At 40.0% G+C, this 21,956-nt stretch overlaps 1 long non-coding RNA gene across 2 annotated transcripts in view; it reads right to left on the reverse strand.

Annotated features, from left to right (window-relative positions):
• Positions 1–21,956, reverse strand: part of LOC104658773 — a 210,826-nt gene that overhangs the window by 67,386 nt on the left and 121,484 nt on the right. The window contains exon 3 of one of the 2 annotated variants that reach the window (XR_004052497.1): positions 975–4,364. The exons of the other annotated variant lie outside the window; for it this stretch is intronic. This is a non-coding gene — a long non-coding RNA (uncharacterized LOC104658773). Of the gene's footprint in view, positions 1–974; positions 4,365–21,956 lie in introns of those variants that run through there. 2 annotated transcript variants of the gene reach the window in all.

Raw genomic sequence — 21,956 nt, forward strand, 5'->3', positions numbered from 1 at the left:
CCTACAAATTTCCTAGTTACTTTTCCACAAATTTTCAGTCCTGGAAACACAATTCCTCTTTCCTTCGTCCAGGTACTTCTTCACAATTTATTACCCTTTGTTAAAATGGTATATAAGCCCCAGAGTCTAACCACTTCTTTGTGTTGTCAACTCCTGGGCACATAAAAATATTAACATCAATAAAGTGTATATGCCATTTTCCCTGTTAATTTGTCTTTTGTCAGTTTAATTTCTATGTCCCAGTTACTAAACCTAATAAGGTAGAGGGAAAAGTGGTTTTGTTCCTCCCCTACACGTGGCACAGGGTTGTAAAATATGTTCAAGTTAATTGAATCTGTTTTAAGATTTAATGAGACGGGTTTTATTTCAGAGCACAATGAACTTTGGAATTCTTTCCTCTCAGTTGCCTAGAGGCAGGTATGACACATCTGAGAAATTATCCAAGAATTAGCTTTATCACAAGAAGAAAAAGTCAACCACCTATGATTGTTGCATTCCCAGAAACCAGGGGTGCATCTTAGAATTTCTGCACCTCTGACTTGGCAGGAGCCTCAGCTTCATGAATAGTTGCAGGAGGTAAATTGATGCAATGGGATGCTGGGCAGGTCTCCCAAACCCAAATCTCCTGCCTCCTCATGTTCCCTGTAATTTCCATAATAGAAGACAACAGCTTTTCATTTCACAATTATTGATAGCAATCACAAAAGAATACCTGTGAGAAAGGTTACACTAACAATCCCACATTCAGTTTTCAATGGTTAAGAGACATCTTTTCCAGCAAAAGATGTGGATGAGACTGAAAAGGATATCACAGATGGAGGAGAGAAACACTTAAAATGGGGTCTAGACATGATGGAGATAAATTTCACCTACTTCTGAGTTTGACAGGTCAACCCCTACTAGGCTTCCATCCATCAACCCAAAAGCAGCTACTCAGATGTCACTTTTCAAGCATTGTTTTTTATGTGTGTTTAAAAAAAAAAAAAATCCTGAGTTCATCATTTATTTTGTTTTGTTTTGTAAAACAATTAATTTAATTCTTGCCTTCAAAGAGCTTTTCAACTGGAGGAGGATGTAAAGAAAAATGCATAATTACGTAGAGTAGAAACATAAATATATTCTAGCAATTTACAGTCCTTTAGAGCCTAAAGTTTAGAAATACATACATTTCAATACATATTCCAAAAATACTTCTGCAAAGAGGCAACTCTGTCCTACCAAGCTACTAAAAGAGTCCACCATAATGTCTAGATATTAAAAATACATAATCATACAATTAGTGAAAACCTATTTTTCATTGTGTAAAATTTCAAATATCTATCAAGGTTGGTTCTGTCATTGGTGTGCTTGAATTGGAGGGTGAGCAAGGCTCCTCTGCTGCACCTGGGAACACACCTCTTAAATCTGTTAATACGTTATCCTTCTCTTTTTAGTTTTCTTAAAATTTGTTTGTTGAAAAACCTAAAGCATATTTTCTACATTTTGCATGTTGCTGACTGTATCTTCATGGTGATTCTTGATAGATTTATTTTTCCCTTGTGTTTTCTACAGGCCTAGTAGTTAGATCTAGAGGCTAAGATTTAGCTTAGAAGGTTTGAGTGATAATGTATCAGGAGATGTGCTGTGTCCTTCCCATTGCGTCCAACTGGAGACACGTAGTATCTGGTTATCTGTCTTTTTGTGATATTGGCATTGACCATTGGGAGTAGGTGATGCTAGCTTCATCCAAAGCTTCCCTTCAGCTTTTTGTCTAACAGTTTTAGCAGTCATTGATAATCCCTGCCTAGACTCATTGTTTCATTAGTGGTTACAAAGTGGTGGTATTCTAGCTCCTTCTAATGCCTCCTTTGTTTATAAATTATTTTGCAATAGAAAAAGCTTATCTCCTCAACTATTTTGGTTATCCCAAGGTACAGCTCTTTCTGGAAATTGGGGATAAATGCTTGATTCTTGACCTTTATTTGCCAGTTTTCAGAACAATGAGTTGGTTTCTGGCATCCTACAAGGGGATTGCAAAGCTTTTAAAATATCACTATAAATGCTTGGATTTTGACATACCCTCTATGTTTCAATACATGGTGGACATTATTCTTTGTTTGTTTGTGTTGAAAATGGATTTCCTGCTGTTGCCCAGGCTGGAGTACAGTGTTGCAATCATAACTCACTGCAGCTGCAGCCTCGACTTCTTGGGCTCAAGTGATTCTCCCACCTCAGCCTCCTGAGTAGCTAGGACTCCAGGCATGCACCACCACATCCAGTTAATTTTTCATTTTTTTATTTTTGGTAGAGACAGGGTATCACTATGTTGCCCAGGCTGGTCTTGAACTCCTGGATATTGTTCTTTTTTAGATCCATCTTTGAATATAGTTTCTTCATCTTTGGCCAGTAGGAGGCTTTACCTGTTGGGTCCTGTGTGTTTTGAGTCTTTTGCCACTGCGTAAGCTGTCTCTGAAGGCTTCTTTGCTTTCTGGTATGACAAGATGTTACCAGCTCATCTTGAACATTTCTTGCCCCAGGCTGGAATTAACCTTTTTTTTTTTTTTTTTTTCTCAAGGAGCCCTGGTTCCTTTCAGTAAAAAAGGCATTTGGATACTAAAGCATGGATGCTTGGGAGCTCCTTGTTCTTGGGGGGTTAATCATTGGTTCTAGATCTTTTCAGTGGACACATCCAGAAAATGTTTTTAAATAGAAATACATCAGGAGTTTATACTGATGTTTACAATCCAAGTTAAGAGCTACAGATTTTTAAACACAGTGTCTCTGATTTTCTATTTAATTATCTTAAGTCAAAAAACTTGATTTCTTATGACATAAATATAATAATTTTGTGCTTTTCCTGGTTAATGTAAGAAAAAAATTTTTTTAATCCATACCAACATATTATTAACAAAATAACTACTGAAGCAATTTAATATTTTGTTGCAGTTCTTTTTGTCCTGAGGACATATCCCACTGCAGATATACAATCAAATAGACAAGAGTGTAAATCACTTCAAATAATTCCTTTCTATGTGGTTAATACTCAGATTGATTTATTTCATTTTGTTTTTGAATTAAGGGATTTTATTTTACATTTTGTTTTATAATTTTGTCAAATATTTGTATATTTTCAAATGAACAAAACAAAGCAAACTGAGGAAAACCTTGTTTCCAAATCTGTTGCTTTCACTGTTTCCTCCCTCATCTAATTAATCACTTTTATTAATTTGTTGTTTACTATCCTACTGTCATTGAATGTGTTAAATATTAAATATACACTCACTTTTCTTAGGCAAAAGGTAGCATAATATACATTCTAATTTTTGTCTTGCTTTTCGCACTTAAGAATATATTCTAAAGATTACTCCTTGGCAGTACATAAGTTAGTCTTTTATCTCTTTTAGTAACTACATAGTAGTTCATTGTGTAGATGTAGCATAGTTTATTCAATCAGTCCCCTCCTGGTGAATATTTGGGCTATTGCCAGTCTCCTTCCACTGCCATCAGTGCCACAAAAATAGGCTTTTGCAATTTTTTTTTTCATATTTGGTAGTCTATATTTGGGATAGATTCCTAGAAGTGGGATTATTTGGTTAAAAGACATTTAGAGCTATCATGTTGCTGAAATCCCTACCTAGGGGCTGTACCAATTTGCATTTCCACCAACGATACATAAGAATGTGTGTTTTCCCAAGAAAATATTTTCAAATTTCAAAGTATTCAGTTAGAACACCCACCAAGAAAGATCTTTATTAGGAGAATCAATATAAAGATATTGATACTTAAAATACACCTAATAACAACAATTTTTAAAGCTTTTGACAGGTGCTTTTCATGCATATAGACCTAAGAATTTGACTTAGAAATAACAGAGAAGTTGTACTGAAAAGATAGAACTAGAGAGAGGAGACCCAGTGGAAGAGTAGAAAAGTAGAGTCATTGGCTTCAAGAGTTGAAAAATAGATCCTTATCTCAGCCCTGCTGTGAGCCAGGTGTGTAATCTACACAAAATTGCCTGCCACTCTGGGTTTCAGTTCCCTCTGATGCATAAGCAGGGGGTGAGGTTTCTTACCTCACCCTGCTGTCAGTTGCCTTCCAGATCTCTCATCTGCGTGCCTGCATGCAGAAGGCGAAAGGAATGCTACAGGAAGCCATCAGACCAGGGTGGAAGTAACTGGGGGAAGCCCCACTTCCACATTAGACCAAAACCAAGTCAGAATACCAGACACTCCCAAGCTGGGTGTTGTTTGCAAAACATTGTGTTCCTGGGACCTGGGACCAAGGCTGGGCAGAGGGTGGAGTCTTCAACATTTACCAAGTTCCTATTTTATGCTGGGTATCCTGTAGCTGCCCAGCATTCGTCAACTTGCTATTGTCACTGTAATCTGTTTTGCAAATAAAGACACATGGTCTCAGAGAGATTAAGGGATTTGTCCCAAATCACACAGCTGGCAGCAGAGCTGGGGTGAAAGTCTGCTTACTGCTTTGTACCTATGAGCCCTACACTGCTCAGAAATACTGCAAAAAGTTGGTTCTCTCCTAGACGACAGAGGCCATGTGCTGAACACAATTAGTTAAACCCCGTGTAAAACTGGAGCCTTCTGGGCATGCTACAGAACTTCTAGCTGCCTTTGAACTGTCTCCCAAGAAAGCTGTCAGATGACTCACTGCCTGATAAGGAATTAGAAAACCATAAAATAAAATAATCCCGTCAATCTACTCACTGAAAGCTAGAAGTTCATTTGTTACCAAACTCCTGGCCAAGCAAAAAGGTGTCAAAACAGAAATTAACACTTAATTGATCAATAACTATGCAGAAAGCATCATGTTGGGTGATTTACAGATGCTACTTAATTTAATTTTCATAATATTCCAATAAAATAAGAGTCGTCTTTCCATTTTACAGATGAAGCAACTGAAGCTCAGAGAGATAAACTAAATGCTGTAAGTTCTCGCATTTAGTAGTGGTGGGACTACAATTTTACCATGTTTCTTTGTGATTTCAAACTCACTCTCAATTCCCCAAGTTGTATTAAGCCAATGTGACAGGCCCAAAGGAGCCCTGCAGTGGATACAGAGCAGGATTTGTTCTCTGGTTTTCTCGGTAACCAGCTATGTGCACATCACATAAAGACTTCGGAGTTCAGCTAATTTTTGTCAACATCTTCTCGTTCCCTTCAGGTCACAGCCCACATTCTTAGGATGGCCACTCTGCCCTATGGCTACCATGGCCTATATGACCTCATCCCTGCCTACCCAATAGAAGTCACTCCTACCTACCACACTCTAGCTCCCCTGGACCCACTAAGTTCCTTCAGAGCATCACGTCATCCCACCTTGGAGGCTTTGGGTACACTGTTCCTTCTGCCTAGGACTCAGTCCCACATGGCATGGGCAGAATCCAAACCCAGGTGGGAAGATTTGGAGCCCACTAGGAATCCCGCCTATTTGTAAACTTGCTTTGTATTAAATGATTAAGCACAGACACACTTATCCTAAAATGGGGAGCACATTCCCTGCTTCTCAATTGAACTTGAATTCTCAGAAACATCCCTCTCCCACTCCATCCCCTGGGTAACTCTTATCTATCCTTCACGGATGAGTTTAGCCATGTTTTCCTCAAAGAAGTTCCTGATCATTCGATCACATAAGATTACTCTGCTATTTGCCTCCATAGTATCATAGCCTCCTTTCCCTTTTTAAAATAGCATTTGTTAATTTTAACATGATTTCTTCATCGTATTTTCTATTTCAAAGTTCATCTTCTTTGTAAGCTCCATGATGGTGACAAACACACTATCCGTCTTATTCACTGATGTTTCCCCAGAGTCACACACAGCATCTGGCTCCATAAACACATGCTCCCGACTCCGTCCCTCCTGCTTACCCCTTCCTGTAGCCTGGACAGGAGACTTGGGATGCTTCCAGGAGAGATGCTCTAGAGTGGACAGACTTCATCTATCATTGGCATTTTTAAAAAGACTTGATTAGAAGCCAAAGTAACAAGTATGAACTTCATAAGTCTAGATTAAATGATGAAAATGCTGGATGTTAAAAACCAAGATTAGAACTCCACGTTGTGTCTTGTGACCTCAGTTGCCCATGAGTTTGGCAAATTGCAAAACCACTCATAAGAAGGGTTATTGCCTCAACTGTTGCTTTGGATCAGTTTAGTCAGATGTGTATATGACAGAATTTTTTTTTTTTTTGTTGACGGAGTCTCGCTGTGTTGCCCAGGCTGGAGTGCAGTGGTGTGATCTCGGCTCACTGCAACCTCCACCTCCAAGGTTAGCGATTCTGCTACCTCGGCCGCCCAAGTAGCTGAGACTACAGGTGCGTGCTACCATGTCCAGCTAATTTTTGTATTTTTAGTAGAGATGGGGTTTCACCATGTTGACCAGGGTGGTCTTGAACTCCCAACCTCAAGTGATCCACCCACCTGGGCCTCCCAAAGTGCTGGGATTACAGGCATGAGCCACTGCACCCAGCCCAGAAATTTAACATTAGGTATATGTCATCAATTATAAGGCCCTGAGCACGGAGAATTCATCTGTTGCGGAAGCTTCCCCTGTGGCCAATTTACTAGAAAAATACAAAGAAACCACACCAGGAACCAGGAGGTAACACCATCAGCAACATCTTTGCATAAGACAATCTCTCCGTCTAAACACATTCATTTTTATTTTTACTTTACGATAATTTGCTTGATAAAAACGCAAAATACTCTTCTGTGATAAATTACAAATACTTTCCTTCAATATTACAATTAACTTATATTCCTGAACCCCAAACCATGGCACACTAAGTGCCTTGCACACACTATTTTGATTGACTCCCACAGTGACTTTAAGGATGGGACTGGTGTTTTCCTTGTAGACAGCCAGGAAAGGGAAGAACAGAGAGATCGAATACTGGTCCCACACGGCATGGGTGGAACCCAAACCCAGGTGGGAAGCTTCTAAGCCCACTAGGACTCCTTCCTGTTTGTAAACTTGCTTTGTGTTAAATGATCAAGCTCAGACACACTTATCCTAAAATGCAAAGCACATTCCCTGCTTTTCGATTGAACTTGAATTCTCAGAAACATTATTTATGGGGGAAAAGTCTTACAACTAAAGAAGTCAGCTAGCTTCTCAGTCCAAAAGCTATCTAAAGAAATCTTTTATTATTGTCCAACTAAGTTTGGCAAATTGCAAAACCACTCGTAGGAAGGGTTACTGCCTAAATTGTTGTTTTGGATCAATGTAATCATATATGCATATGGTTGAAATTTAACATCAGGTATGTGTCATCAATTTAAGGCCCTGAGTATAGAGAATCTGTTGCATTTTTTTTATGGTGACAACATTTACCAAATTGACAGTTTTGAAGCATTTACCAAGTCAACCGTTTAGTATTCTATAGTTCAAAGGTGATGGGTGTTACATTTAAAGGAAAGATGACATAGTCAACGATGCCACTAGCATAAAGCACCTAATTTCTAGCCTCTCCACTTCCAGCTCTCCTCTGTCAGGCTGGAAGTCACTGTCATGATCTCATCACTAGAAGGGAAAAGAGAACTCTATCCAGCTATGATAGTGAAGAGAAAGCTCAAAACAAGTGGATCTATGGCAGTTGTGCTCAGACTTGAGCAGACATCAGAATCCCATGGAGGGCTTGTAAAGATCCAGATTGCAGGCTCACCCCTAGAAGTGGATCTGGGGTGGGGGGCGGGCATGATTTTGCATTTCTAGCAAGTTCTCAGGTGATGCTGACATTGCTGGTGCAGGGACCACACTTGAGAACCACCTACCCATGACACTGGTGCTCAATGTTTCAAACTCATGCCTACAGCAGACAGGATGCATCTACCCACTTCTTTTTTTTTTTTTTTTTTTTTTTTTTGAGACGGAGTCTCGCTCTGTGGCCCAGGCTGGAGTGCAGTGGTGCAGTCTCGGCTCACTGCAAGCTCTGCCTCCCGGGTTCATGCCATTCTCCTGCCTCAGCCTCCCGAGTAGCTGGGACTACAGGCGCCCGCCACCACGCCCGGCTAATCTTTTTGTATGTTTAGTAGAGACGGGGTTTCACCCTGTTAGCCAGGATGGTCTCGATCTCCTGACCTCCTGGTCTGCCTGCCTCGGTCTCCCAAAGTGCTGGGATTACAGGAGTGAGCCACTGCACCCGGCCTACCCACTTCTATACCTGGCACACCTGCACCACACAGGAACACCACATACCTGCACAAGGTATCACAGGCATACCCATCACACACATACACACCCTTTTTTGCATGTGTATGCCAGAAACACACTATACATCTGCACCACTCAAAGGTAACACAAACTGGCATCATGCACACAAACACCACGTGCCTACATGACACACTGTCAGGCACACACAGCTGTACCACACGTCTGTAACTCACATCATACACATTCACCTGTATGCAGACAGGCACTCACATACACACTGCACATAAACAGTGCATACCTACACCACACACTCCTCACACCTGCTCCACATATTTGCATGCACGCATACCCCCAACCTACACATCATATGCGCTGTTCCTCTGCACCACACATGTGTCTCACAGCTACACCACACCCACCGTATTGCGGATTCTGAGTTACCTGCTGCTATCACCTTGCTCTTGAGACACTCCCTCAATACTTCTCCTTTTCCCCTGCCCTTTGACCTCATCCTATTTTTCCTCCTGGCTGGCCCAAATACTTTTCCTGAAGTGTCCATCCAAAAAGTCTCCCCACATTGGAGGCATCTCTGTATTTTCTTCCCACCCCCATTTGACTTAGCTACTCTTTATGAACCAAGTTCTTTATGTTCAACTTCAGTCCAAATACTTTCATTTCAACTTAAATAAATGCAGCAAATAGTTACAGATCTTTTCCCTGTGCAAAGCCTTAAACTAAGCATGTTGATGAGCAAAAGTGATGAACAATATGACCCTGACATTCATTCATTCATTTGTTCATTCGTTCGTTCATTCATTCGTTCGTTCATTCATTCATTCAATGTATTAGCTAGGTACTGGTGAGCCATGGCCAGCACAGGTAGGAGGTACTTGAGAAGTTTCTTCCCAGAACTCTTCAAATTCCAGAGAGTGGACAGCAGGGTCCTCTTCCCTCCTCTGAGGTAACTTCTGGCCCCTACTACAACTCCAGATGGTTCTCCGAGTATGGAAGAATCATCCATACCAGCAGACAAAAATTAACATTTTTATAATATTAACAATAATACTAGCAGCAAAAAATAAAAAATAAAAAATAAAAAATTGCCACCTTTTAGTGAGGACAGTATGGATATGCAGGGCATATCTACATACTAAGATATGTAGCACAATGCACTACATATCTTAACTGGTAATTACTCCTCCAGATACTATGAATCCATTTTCCAGGTCAGAAAATAGAACCGTGGGATGAATCTTGCAGGTGGGGAACGGAGTTTCAATCCAAGTGACTGACATGAGCCAGCGGCTGCTTCCTTTCCATTTCAGCACATGCAGCCCCTTCTCCAAATTCAGACAGAGCTCCCTTGACTGTGCGATCTGAGGCAGCATCATGGCAACTCACAGAAATGGACGTCTCTGTCTCACCTGCTCCGTGTCTGTTATCAGGGAGAGCAGTGTCATAAGGTCAAAGGCATTAAAGGTGAAAGCAGGCATCCAAGACAAGCAGATGAAATCACAGTAGGAATTTATTTCTTTGTATCATTTGAAACAAAGCCTTAACTTAGAGTAAACAGGCTTTGGCAAAGAGATGACTCCCACCATGCAAACCCTGAATTCCATTCTTATGTTAGGAAGGTCTCCCTGTTTTAATGGAGCCACATACCTTCATGTGGCTGGTTACATAGTGGGTATCCAGGTAGTGTAAGGACTGATTTAATTTCTCTGTGATTCAGGCTTGTCCAGACATTTGTCCTCAAGCTGTATTTGAGGGCAACAAGAATAAAGAGTCTCTTGGCCAGAAGACACTCCGTTGTTCACCTCCCACTTGCCCTGTCTGCTGACCTCCAAGGAAATTTAGTCCTGCAGTTAACATCTGTGGTCCCATCAGCTGGGCTGAAGTAAAAGGTACTTAATGCACGCAGCTCGTTTTGCAAGGTTAGAAGGAATCAATAGGAGATGTGTTTAATGTGGTATCACTATCAGGGCTCATCACATTTTCAAAATTGAAATATCCACAGTGCTGTATAATCTTAGTCTCACTGTAAAGAGAATGGGTTTAGTGTGGTTTAAAATAGATTTCATGCTTATTACAGATGCACACACAAAAACATTGGTGAGTGTCCTCTGGAATTTCACTATTTACTTATCTTCTTACATATCTTTTTCTTTTCTTTTTTCCCTTTCTGCTTTTCTTCCTTTCAAGCATTCTCTTCTCTCTCTTTTCCCATCTCTCTCTTCTCTCTCTCTTTTTCCCTTGCTTCCTTCTTCCCTCCTTTCTCCTCTCTTTCTTTGTTCTATCTTTCATTCTTCCCTCTAATTTTAGGTGTCTAATTCCCTCCCATGGAAATTTGCCAGAACTTCAGCAAACCACCAAAAAAAAGCTAGCTAGGTGATTTCTCTTTGAGTTCCCTGGAGCACACAGGTCTCCGGTAAGATTAAGGCTTGAAAACTTTCTCATCAAAGAGAGGAGCTGATTGGAACCCATAGCCTTATAACAAAACCAACTTTTCCATAAGCTTTCATGAAATTATTCTGAAAGAGAAACCTGTCTGAACAGAGCATAATTAAAGATAGCATATTGTTCTTTTGCTAAGTAGATTGCAAGGTAAAAAATCTTTGTTGATTTTCACACATCATATATAACACTAGGGGAAGATTAGAAATAGTAAGGTCAAGAGTGTATTATGTGTTTGCGGGGCAGTGGGGGTGCTGTTCAATTTCATAATGACCTATGTAGGGAAATCATGGTCCACAACAAAGGGAAGTGTCAGAAGAGATGAAAGAAAGCAAACCTTGCTTAACCAGTCCCTATCAACACTAGCAACACTAGCACAAGGCAACCGTATGGATATTCAGCTCTATGAGCATTTGCCTACAGCATTCTTAGTACACAGTTCTGATTTAAGAGTAACTCAGCAGTACAGTCTAACGCTATTCCCTCAGATGACTGTTTAGAGAAGTGACTCAATTGCTTGACTTGGAAAGTTACTGATAACTACCACTGGTACAATTTTCAACCAAAATGGCTAAACTGGGACTTAAACAGCTCATACTGGTTTGCTAGAGCTGTCATAACAAGTACCACAAACTGGATGACTTCAACAACAGAAATATGTGTCACTTCTTTCACAGTTCTGGAACCCAGAAGGCCAAGATCAAGGTTGGTGAGGTTGGTTCCTCCCGACAGATGTGAGGAAGAATCTGTTCCAGGCCTCCCACCTAGCTTCTGGAAGCTTCAGGAACTCTTCAGCTTGTTACATTCTCCCCATGCCTTTACATCACCTTCTATTTGTGTGTGTCTGTCTCTGTGTCCAAATTTCCTCTTTTTACTAACTTTTCTTGTTTTGTGAGACAAACTCTAGCTCTGTCACCCAGGCTGGAGTGCAGTGGTGTAATCTCTGCTCACTACAACCTCTGCCTCCTGGGTTGAAACAATTATCGTCATTATCGTGCCTCAGCGTCCTGAGCAGCTGGGATTACAGGCATGTGCCACTGTGACCAGCTAATTCTGGTATTTTTAGTAGAGATGGGGTTTGCCATGTTGGCCAGGCTGGTCTCGAACTCCTGGCCTCAAAGTGATCCACCCATTTCGGCCTCCCAAAGTGCTGGGATTACAGGCATGAGCCACTACACCTGGCTCAAATTTTGTTTTTTGTTTTTGTTTTTCATAAGGACACCAGTCACGTTGGATTAGGACTCACCCTAATAACATCATCTTAATTTGATCATCCACAAGGACCCTATTTCCAAATAAGGTCACATTCACAGGTGCTGGCGGTTAGGACTTCAGTTTTTTTTTTTTTTTTTTTTTGAGATGGAGTTTTGCTTTGTTGCCCAGGCTGGAGTGCGATGGCGTGATCTCGGCTCATGGCAACCTCCACCTCCCGGGTTCAAGCCATTCTCCTGCCTCAGCCTCCAGAGTAGCTGGGATTACAGGCATGCGCCACCACGCCTGGCTAATTTTGGATTTTTAGTAGAGATGGGGTTTCTCCATGTTGGTCAGGCTGGTCTTGAACTCCGGATCTCAGGTGATCCACCTGCCTCGGCCTCCCAAAGTGCTGGGATTACAGGTGTGAGCCACCATCCCCGGACAGGATTTCACATCTTTAGGGGGACACAATTCAGTGAATAACAACAGGCATTCATTTTCATATCCACATGTTCATCACTTAATTTTATCCTTACTGAGTTGTAAATGCACACTGTATGTCACTTTACATATTCACACCAAATTCCCTTTCATATGCCCTAAATACCTCTGACTTGAGGGGCTTACATGCCAAAAAGGAAATGAAATTCCACTTATTTTCCCTATTTGACCATCCAGAGAATAAGCCTTTCCAATGACACAGGACAAAGATGCAACCCATGCCATACGAGAAGGGTTGAGGTCCCAGCCAATCCAAACAGAAGTGTCCATTGTGGAATGAGGGTACCCATTGTCATAGCCACTGTCCTTCCTCCAGGAATTCACCAAAAGTGAGGATGAGGCCTAACTAGGCTAGACTTGGTTATATGAACGCAGTACTCTGTCTTTCATGTAAGCAATAAAAACTAGTTCATGACATGGGTAAGCTACACATCAAATTCAGTCTTTTGGCAATATTACATAAAATCTGACATGACTAATGAGGTTGTCCATCCTATCTCATTAATATCCAAATTAGTAAATTTCTTTTGCTGATTTTCCTCCACGTTTATAACATTAAATATGCAAAAAAGTACTTTTTTACTAATGCCCTTATACCAAGTTCTTCATAATTTATTTTTTTCCTTTTTGTGAGACAGGGTCTCACTCTGTCATTCAGACTCTGTGATCCATCCACCCACTGCAGTGCGGCGATCTCAGCTGACTGTTTCATCATGTTGGCCAGGCTGGTCTTGAACTCCTGACCTCAAGTGATCCTCCTGCCTCACCCTCCCAAAGTGGTGGGATTACAGGTATGAGCCACTGGGCCTGGTCGGTCTCCATGATTTAAATATCGTTTCAGTATCAGTGTCAAAAATTTGGTGAACATGTAAGTATCGAATAAGTCTACAAATCCTGTGACTATGGTCCCAGGAAGTAACAGGGGATTTCCCTTCAGAGAATCAGCATTTTGCCACTTCAGGCCACCACTTGAGGAGCAGTATACTTAAAATATCATAGCTAGAGGTTAGGGCTTCCTTAACTTGATTAACCCAATTTAGGGCCCAGCTTGAAGCCACAGCAGACTGTACTCAATCTTATTATTTTATTTTAAAACGAAGAGTGCATGTACAAAGTTCCGAGTTTACTAATTTCATAAGCCCACTCAAGAGTGTCTCAGATCTGAGAAACAAGAACTTTTTACAAGAAAAAATTCAAAACTAAAGAACAATCACTTTTAAGCACAAAGGAAGGACAATTGAAAAAAGGAACTATGTGTTTGTAAAAGTAAGAATATTTTCCTTCTCTTGGATTTATAATGAATTTCATTTTTCCTGAATAAATCACATAGACATTAAGGTACCATTTAAATTTATTTGCAAATCAAGAACTTAACGACCCCTTGAAACTGGAAGTAATTCTAATATCTATAATATTCTTTTTTATCTTTGGTGAACACTGCAATGAGACAAATGCTTGTGATTATTTTCAGTCTCCGGATATAGATGGATAAAAAGTACCAGAGCCCTATGAATATTTTTTTGTATGATTCTCTATATGTAGTATGGCCACTGTTGAAACTCTGGGAAAATTCTGAATTTTGTTATACTCATATAACCTACGTAAAGACAAAGACCATGTATGTGCCTAACCAAGAGCACCTCATGGCCTGATACCAGCGGAGTGAAGAATTGCAGCTGGACCATTCATCCTCCTGACTCCAGCCTCACCCGACTCCCACTCACCCTCTGTGTCCTTTAGTTTCGAGCCACTGAAACCTGTAATTCAGCACCTTCCTCCTTCAGGAGGTCATCCTGGCTTTCCTGGTCTGCTTATGAACATTCTCACATTTACCCATTGATTTCTGTCCTAAGAACCTCATTCCCCATGCTCTATCCCACATGGCTCATACTCCTAATAATGCACCAAAGGTGAAGAAGGAAAAGCTGAGCAATGGAACATGTTGACCTCGGTGCCCCGAGGAACCAGAGACTCATGTGACTGGATGAAAACCAAGGCTCTGGAGCATTGGTTTTCTATAAAGGATAAACTATTTCCAAAACCACATTGTGATTGTGAGAGTCCAAGGATCTAGTGAACCTGGTCAGAGTAAGTGCTCGGCAATGTTAACTATTTTATTAACAATAATAATAACTAGTTATTATTGTTAATATTTTGCCATCTAGATAGGTATCAATACTTTACCACCTAGATTGTTGGTCAATACTTCACCACCTAGATAGATGTTATCTATCACTTGTTTACCATCATATCATGAATATATTTACATTTTAACAGCAAATGAGACACTGGGGCTCACTGACTTTACCATTCTCATCTAATACATGGAAGGGAAAGGGGATCTGTACAGCAGCTACCAGCAGAGCCAGGGCTAGGACTCAGCTGCCCTAATTCCCTAATTCCTTACTTGCCCTTGGCACTAGGAAGTTTCTCTCTTGAATCCTGAGAATCAGAGGATTCATGTTCACCTTATCAAAGAAGATCTATTAAAATTATAAACTCAGGAAGAGAGGAGACTATTTCATAGTTAGAGTTCCAAATTCCTCTTCATTCCCGTCTGCATTTGGGGGTGTGGAATGCTTTGAGATATCCCTCTAAAGCTTCAAGATACTCTCCTGGGAATGCAAGAGTCATGCCCAGGGTCATTTGATGTCAATGATGCACCAATAAAAACAATGCTAAAAATAGCATTAGTTAACATTTTCCAGAATCCATATCTTCCTTAATAGACATTAAAAATCCCTAAAAATGCAAAATTATTTTTTCTTCTGGTTGAGTAGACTCTCATGAAACAATCATGAGGAAAGCACACTGCTTCCCTATACTCTCACCACTTTTGACACCATATGTAAGAATAGTGTCACACTATCTACCTGGAGATAGTGCTAGATCCCAGAGCTTAAGAGCTCTGCCACACAGAAGTGCCCCCACTTCATATGCCAATCACAAGCCCCAGGTTGTGGCTTGTGCTTTTGACCCAACAGCTATAAATTAATGGTTCCCATGACTCCCATCCTTGGGTTTTATAATTTGGTAAGACAGCTCACAGAATGCAGGGAAGTACTTTACTATGTTTACCAGTTTGTTATAAAGGATATTATAAAGGCTGTACATGAACAGCCAGATGAAGAGGTACTAGGAGCAAGATACTGGGTTGAGAGGGGAGAGGGTGGAGCACACAGTTTTCATGACATAAAGCTTTTTCCATGAAAAAAGTAATAATATATGTGTATTGATTTCCTAGTACTACTGTAACAAATTACCACAAACCTAGTGGCTTAAAACAACACAAATGTCTCATATAATTCTTAAAGTCAGCAGTCTAAATGGGTGTATTAGGCCATTCTTGCATTGTTATAAATAAATACCTGAGGTTGGGTAATTTATAAAGAAAAGAGGTTGCATTGGCTCAGGGTTCTACAGGCCATGCAAGCATGGCACTGGCATATGCATCTGCCTGGCCTCTGGAGAGGGCTTCAGGGAGCTTTTACTTATGGCAGAAGGCAAAGCAGGAGCAGGCAAGACATGTGGCAAAAACAGGAGTAAGAGAGAGCACAGAGGTGCCATGCACTTTTAAACAAGCAGACCTCATGTGAACTCAGAGAAAATCTCACTTATCACCAAGGGGATAGTGTTAAATCATTCACGAGGAATCTGCCCCCACGATCCAATCACCTCCCACCAAGCCCCATCACCAGCATGGGGAATCACATTTCAACATGAGATTTGGAGGTGATAGACACTCAGTATATCATTCAGCACCATGGCCCCTAAAATATCATGTCCTTCTCACATTGCAAAATACAATCATCTCTCCCAACAGTTCCCCAAAGTCTTAACTCATTCTAGCCCCAATTCAAAAGTCCTAAAGTCCAAAGTCTCATCTGGAGATGAGTTTCTTCCACATATGAGCCTGTGAAATCAAATACAAGTTACTCACTTTCAAGATACAATGGGGGTACAGGCATTAGGTAAACATTCTTATTCCAAAAAAGAGAAATCAACCAAAAGAAAGGGGCTACAGGCCAGCAGGGCAATCATTAAATCTTAAAGCTCCAAAATAATCTTCTTTGACCCCATGTCCCACATTCAGGGTACACTGGGGCAAGGGGTGGGCTCCCAAGGTCTTGGACAGCTCCACCCCTGTGGCTTTGGAGGGTGCAGCCCCTGCGGCTGCTCTCACAGGCTTTCAAGTTCCTGTGGCCTTTCCAGACCCCCACATTTCCCCTTGGCATTGCCCTAGTAGAGATTCTCTGTGATGGCTCCACCCCTGCATCAGCCTTCTCCCTGAGCACCCAGGCTTTCACATACATCCTCTGAAATCTAGGTGTAAGTTGCCAAGCATCCTTTACTCTTGCATTTTGAGCAGCTACAGGCTTAACACCATGTGGAAGCCACCAAAGCTTATGGTTTGTGCCCTCCAGAGCCATGACCCAAGCTACACGTGGGACCCTTTGAGCCAAGGCTGGAGCCAGAGAAGTGAGGATGCAGGGATCAATTTCCTGGGTGGCTTAGGCCATTGGCACCTCGGACCTGGCCCACAAAACCATTCTTTCCTCCTAGGCCTCTGAACCTGTCATGGGAGAAGCTGCCTTGCAAATCCCTAAAATGCCTTCAGGGCCTTTTTCCAATCCTGTTGGCCATCAGCACTTGGCTCCTTTTTAGTCATGCAAATCTCTCTAGTAAGTTGTTGTTCTGCAGCCCACTTGGATGCTTTCCCTGAAACTGGGCTTTTCTTTTCTACCACATGGACAGGTTGCAAATTTTTCAAATTTTTATGTTCTGCTTCCCCTTTAAATATAAGTTCCAATCTTAAGTCATTTATTTGCCCATATATCTGCCAGTCCACCTCTTAAAGGCTTTATTGCTTAGAAACGTTTTCTGCCAGATACCCTAAATCATCATTGTCAAGTTCAAAGTTCCACAAATCCTTAGGACATGAACACAATGCAGGCAAGTTCTTTGCTAAAGCATAACAAGGGTGACCTTTGCTTTAGTTCCCAGTAAGTTCCTCATCTTCATCTAAGATCTTATCAGCCTGGCCTTCACTGTTCATATCTCTATCAGCATTTTGGTCACAACAATATGACCAGTCTTTAGGAAGTTTCAGACTTTCCTCATCGTCCTGTCTTCTTCTGAGTCCTCCACACTCTTCCAACCTCTGCCTGTTACCCAGTTCCAAAGCTGCTTCCTCGCCTACAGATATCTTTATAGCAATGCCCCACTCCTTGGTTCCAATTTTCTGTATTAGGCTGTTTTTGTGTTGTTATAAAGAAACATCTGAGACTGGGTAATTTATAAAGAGAATAAGTTTAATTAGAGTTCTGCAGGCTGTGCAAGCATGGCACCAATATCTGTATCTGTTTGGCTTCTAATGAGGCCTCAGGGAGCTTTCACTCCAGTTAGAAGGTGAAGTGGAAGCCAGCACATCATGGGAGAGCAGGAACAAAAGAGTGAGGTGGGAAGTGCCACACACTTTGGTGATAAGTGAGTACTTGCTCAGAGTTGCACGGAAAACTCACTGAATTTGCATGGAACTCTGAGCAAGAACTCACTTATCACCAAGGAGATGGTGCCAAACCATTCATGAAGAATCTGCCCCCAGAACCAATTACCTTCCACCAGGTCACACCTTCAACATTGGGAATCACATTTTAACCGAGATTTGGAGGGAACAAACATCCAAACCATATCGATGGGTCTCTAGGTTAAAATCAAGGTGTCCAGAGGGCTGTGTTCCTCCTGAAGTCTTCCATCTTCTATAGACTGCTCACTTTCTTTGGCTTGAGGCTCCTTTCACTGTCTTCAAAGCCAGCAATGGTACCTGGAGACTTTCTTGCACTTCATCTCTCTGATCTCTCCTGCCTCCCTCTTCCACTTTTACAGACCCCTGTGATTACACTGGAGCAGCAGAATAATTTCAGATATTCTCCTTACTTTAAGGTCAGCTGATTAACAACCTTAATTCCATCTGTAATCTTCATTCTTCTTTGTCATGTAAGGCAATATGGGTTCTGGGGATTAGAATGTGGACATCTTTGGGGGAGCCATTATTCTGCTTTCCATAAGATGTAAAGTACCTGTTTAGTTCTAGTACTTTTCTGTCATAGAGAATTTATTTTTTTCAACTGAAAACACAGACAGACTAATTAAAACTTAATTTAATGCTAATGCAGCAAACAGGTTTACCACTTTGGGTTGAATTGTTTCTCCAATTCTGGGCTTCCTAAGAAAATCTTCTCTAACACCCCCATTTCACAGATGAGCACCTGGGGCTCAGTGACTCACGTGGCATTGAACAACCAAGACAAAATTGGAATCTGGTGTTCTGTGGTTTCTCCTTATCACATTCCACCATCATGAAGCCCCTTGTAGTTACTGCTCCAAAAACTGGTGACTGTCCCCTTATTCAACAGAGTGGACTGACCCACAAGGCAGCCTACAATGGCTGATCAAAACACCCATGTATATTCCAGAGAAAATTCGTGGAAAGCACAATTTTTTTTTTTTAATTCTAGGACAGAAAAAGTTTCATCAGCATTCAGAGTATTTTTTTAAAATTCTGACATGTATACACAAGCCTTTCATCCTTTGTATAATCAAAGGCCTTCATACAATAAAACTACTAGGTTGGTGCAAAAGTAATCACAGTTTTGCATCAACCTGACACATCCACCAAGTTTTGAAGGGAAAATATTTTATTAAAGAATCTTGTTGGCTGAGCACAGTGGTTCATGCCTATAATCCCAACCCTTTCAGAGGCTAAGGCAGGTGGATTGCTTGAGTCCAGCAGTTCAAGGCCAGCCTGGGCAACATGGCAAAGACCCCGTCACTACAAAAAACACAAAAATTAGACAGGCCTAGTGGCACACAACTGTAGTTCCAGCTACTTGGGAGGCTGAGGCAGGAGAAAAGCTTACCCCAGGAAGTTGAGGGTGCACTGAGCCATGATTGTGACACTGCACTCCACCCTGGGTGACAGAGCAAGACCTTATCTCAAAAAAAAAAAAAGAAAGAAAAAAGAAAATTCTGTGGCCCAAAAAGTTGGTGTCTACATGTGAAGGGACGTGAAAGAAGTTTGGAGAAAGCACACAGGTATCCCTGGGCATCTGTGTTCAGGATCTGCTTCAGCTTACTAAGAGAAAAACCCTATAACATAATACGATAACATGTCTATAATCCCACTCTAAAATCACAGGTGACACCAGCAAAAACTGGGAAGTGGGCCTAGATATAATATGGGAACTAAAGACTACTAATATTCTCACTTTACGTGGAGGCTAATCAGCATTTAGTGCTTTATTTCTATGTCAGTGGCTTAATAAACATAAATGTGTTTAAAATACTAATATTATTAAAAGCATTTTGACAACAAAGTATATTACTAGTAGAATTTAAAATAAAATTGCTACAGAAAAGAGCAAAGAAAACAGAGTTCCTTTTTTTAAAAAAACTTACTAGGAAAATAGCAGGAAAAAAATTTTTTAATGAGAATAAAACAAGATAAAGAAAGGAAGCACAATGACATCTGTAATAATAACATACACATCTACCCTTAACTGCAAAGTAAAAGACAGCCACATGGCTTGATTTGGTTAGTTCAAGCGGTGAGTTAATCAAATTCAACCTAGTATTATTTAACAGCCCTAACACTTAAAAGAAATTGGCACATAAGCATTATTAAGTGATTAGGCAAAGATGTAACAGCTAAAGGCAAGAAGAAATAAAATAAATATAAGAAGAGAAAGTAGGAGTTTTCACATTCTTATCAGGTAACAGAGAATTAGAAGAAAAAGCCATTTCCTGAAATGAAGAGAGTTATAGTATTTTGATGATAAAATCCAAAAGGAAACCATGAAAGTCATAAATCTTTAAGCTCCAAATAATATTTTTCAAAATACAGTAATCACAAATTATTCGAGGAATAAAGATAAGTTAACAGTAGTGGAAGCCTTCCTCCATCTTTCACAGTTGAAGTATGCAAATACGTATACACCTGAGTGGGGCATAGACAAAGAAGTTCCAAATAACAATAAGATTTATTATGTTTACAGAAAGTTTGGTGTCTTACGAGAGAAAAGGATGATATATTTCCTATCATGCTTACAAAGAATATTGGCAAATAGTAATTATATAGTACGCTATATACTCTCATAAGCCCAAAAAACAGAAAAAAAGACCGTCCAAAATTACCACATCACAAATTATTCTCTAAAAAAACAATTGCACCACAACATGGAGAAACTCTGTCTCTACTAAAAATACAAAATTAGCCGGGCATGGTGGCACATGCCTGTAATCCCAGCTACTCGGGAGGCTGAGACAGCAGAATTGCTTTAACCCAGGAGATGGAGGTTACAGTAAGCCAAGATCACACCATGGCACTCCAGCCTGGGCAATAAGAGCGAAACTCTGTCTAAAACAAAAAACAATTCCACTAAAAATCAGGCACACCACTAAGGATTATTTGGACACTAATGAAAGTGAAAACAAAATTTATAAAAACATCTGGAATGCTGATGCCGTTATACACCAGAGCAAACCTATAGCCTGTAAGACTTTTATCAGGACATCAGAAAGAATGAAAATTACTAAAATAAGTGTTCAATTTTTAAGAATGGAAAAACAAGAACAAAGACAATTTAAGGAAAACAGAAAGGGGGAAAAATAACAGCAGAAATTAATGAATTAGAAAGTAAATTCTAGACAAAATACACAAATCTAAGAGTGGATTCTTTGTAGAAAAAAAATTTCTGATCAAACATTTAGCAGGCCTAATCAAATAGAAAAGAGAAAAAACCTACATATATAAAACTGGGAAAAACAATGAATATGACCACAGACACGAGTAAAAATTGTGTAATATTGTATTCTGACAAACTAAAATTTTAAATTAAATAGATGATTGGTAAAGAAAACATAAATGATGCCAAAACGCTTAATGAATAAATAGGGAAGAAAATTTCACAATTGTCTAAAATTCCTTGTGGAGAAAGATGGAAGACTTTTCCATTTTTTATGGCAATCTCTACACAGATATTTGAAAAAGTGAAAAACTCCAGAAATATAAATTTAGAGACCAATCTTCCTCACAATTATAAATGAAAAAATTCTAAATCAAATATTGACAATTTAATTTGTAAATGCAGTCTAAAATTATTATATCATGTTCAAGAACAATTTCCTCTAAGAATGAAAAAATTATTTACTATGGAAATTTCAAAAGAATTTACTGCATTAGGTCAAAAGAGAAGATGCTCAAGGGTACTGATTCTGGATAAAAGAAGTGACAAATTATATTTTAGAAAAGAAATATCAACATTAAAATTCTTCCCCCAAAGAATTAATAGGCATAATTAATTTTGTTTAAATCCAGTAAGATTTTTGGAAACATGGTAATAAAAAGCTAAAGTACATCTGGGAGAAGGGAATACTTAATAATTGGACCATTCAGTTAGAAAAGCAAGAGATATATAAGTTGATTTCAGAAAATACATAAAATTTATGAATATGTAGTATAATTACATGTAGAAGCATATATATTGTGATATTAGTTAAAATGACAAAAATGAAAACAAATTTGAAGGTACAATACAATACTCTACACCTAGACTATTAGGTATAGAAATTATGGAATAACTATATAGAGATTTCAAG

The sequence above is a fragment of the Rhinopithecus roxellana genome, chromosome 13 (assembly GCF_007565055.1).
Source record: "Rhinopithecus roxellana isolate Shanxi Qingling chromosome 13, ASM756505v1, whole genome shotgun sequence".
Classification (NCBI taxonomy): domain Eukaryota; kingdom Metazoa; phylum Chordata; class Mammalia; order Primates; family Cercopithecidae; genus Rhinopithecus; species Rhinopithecus roxellana.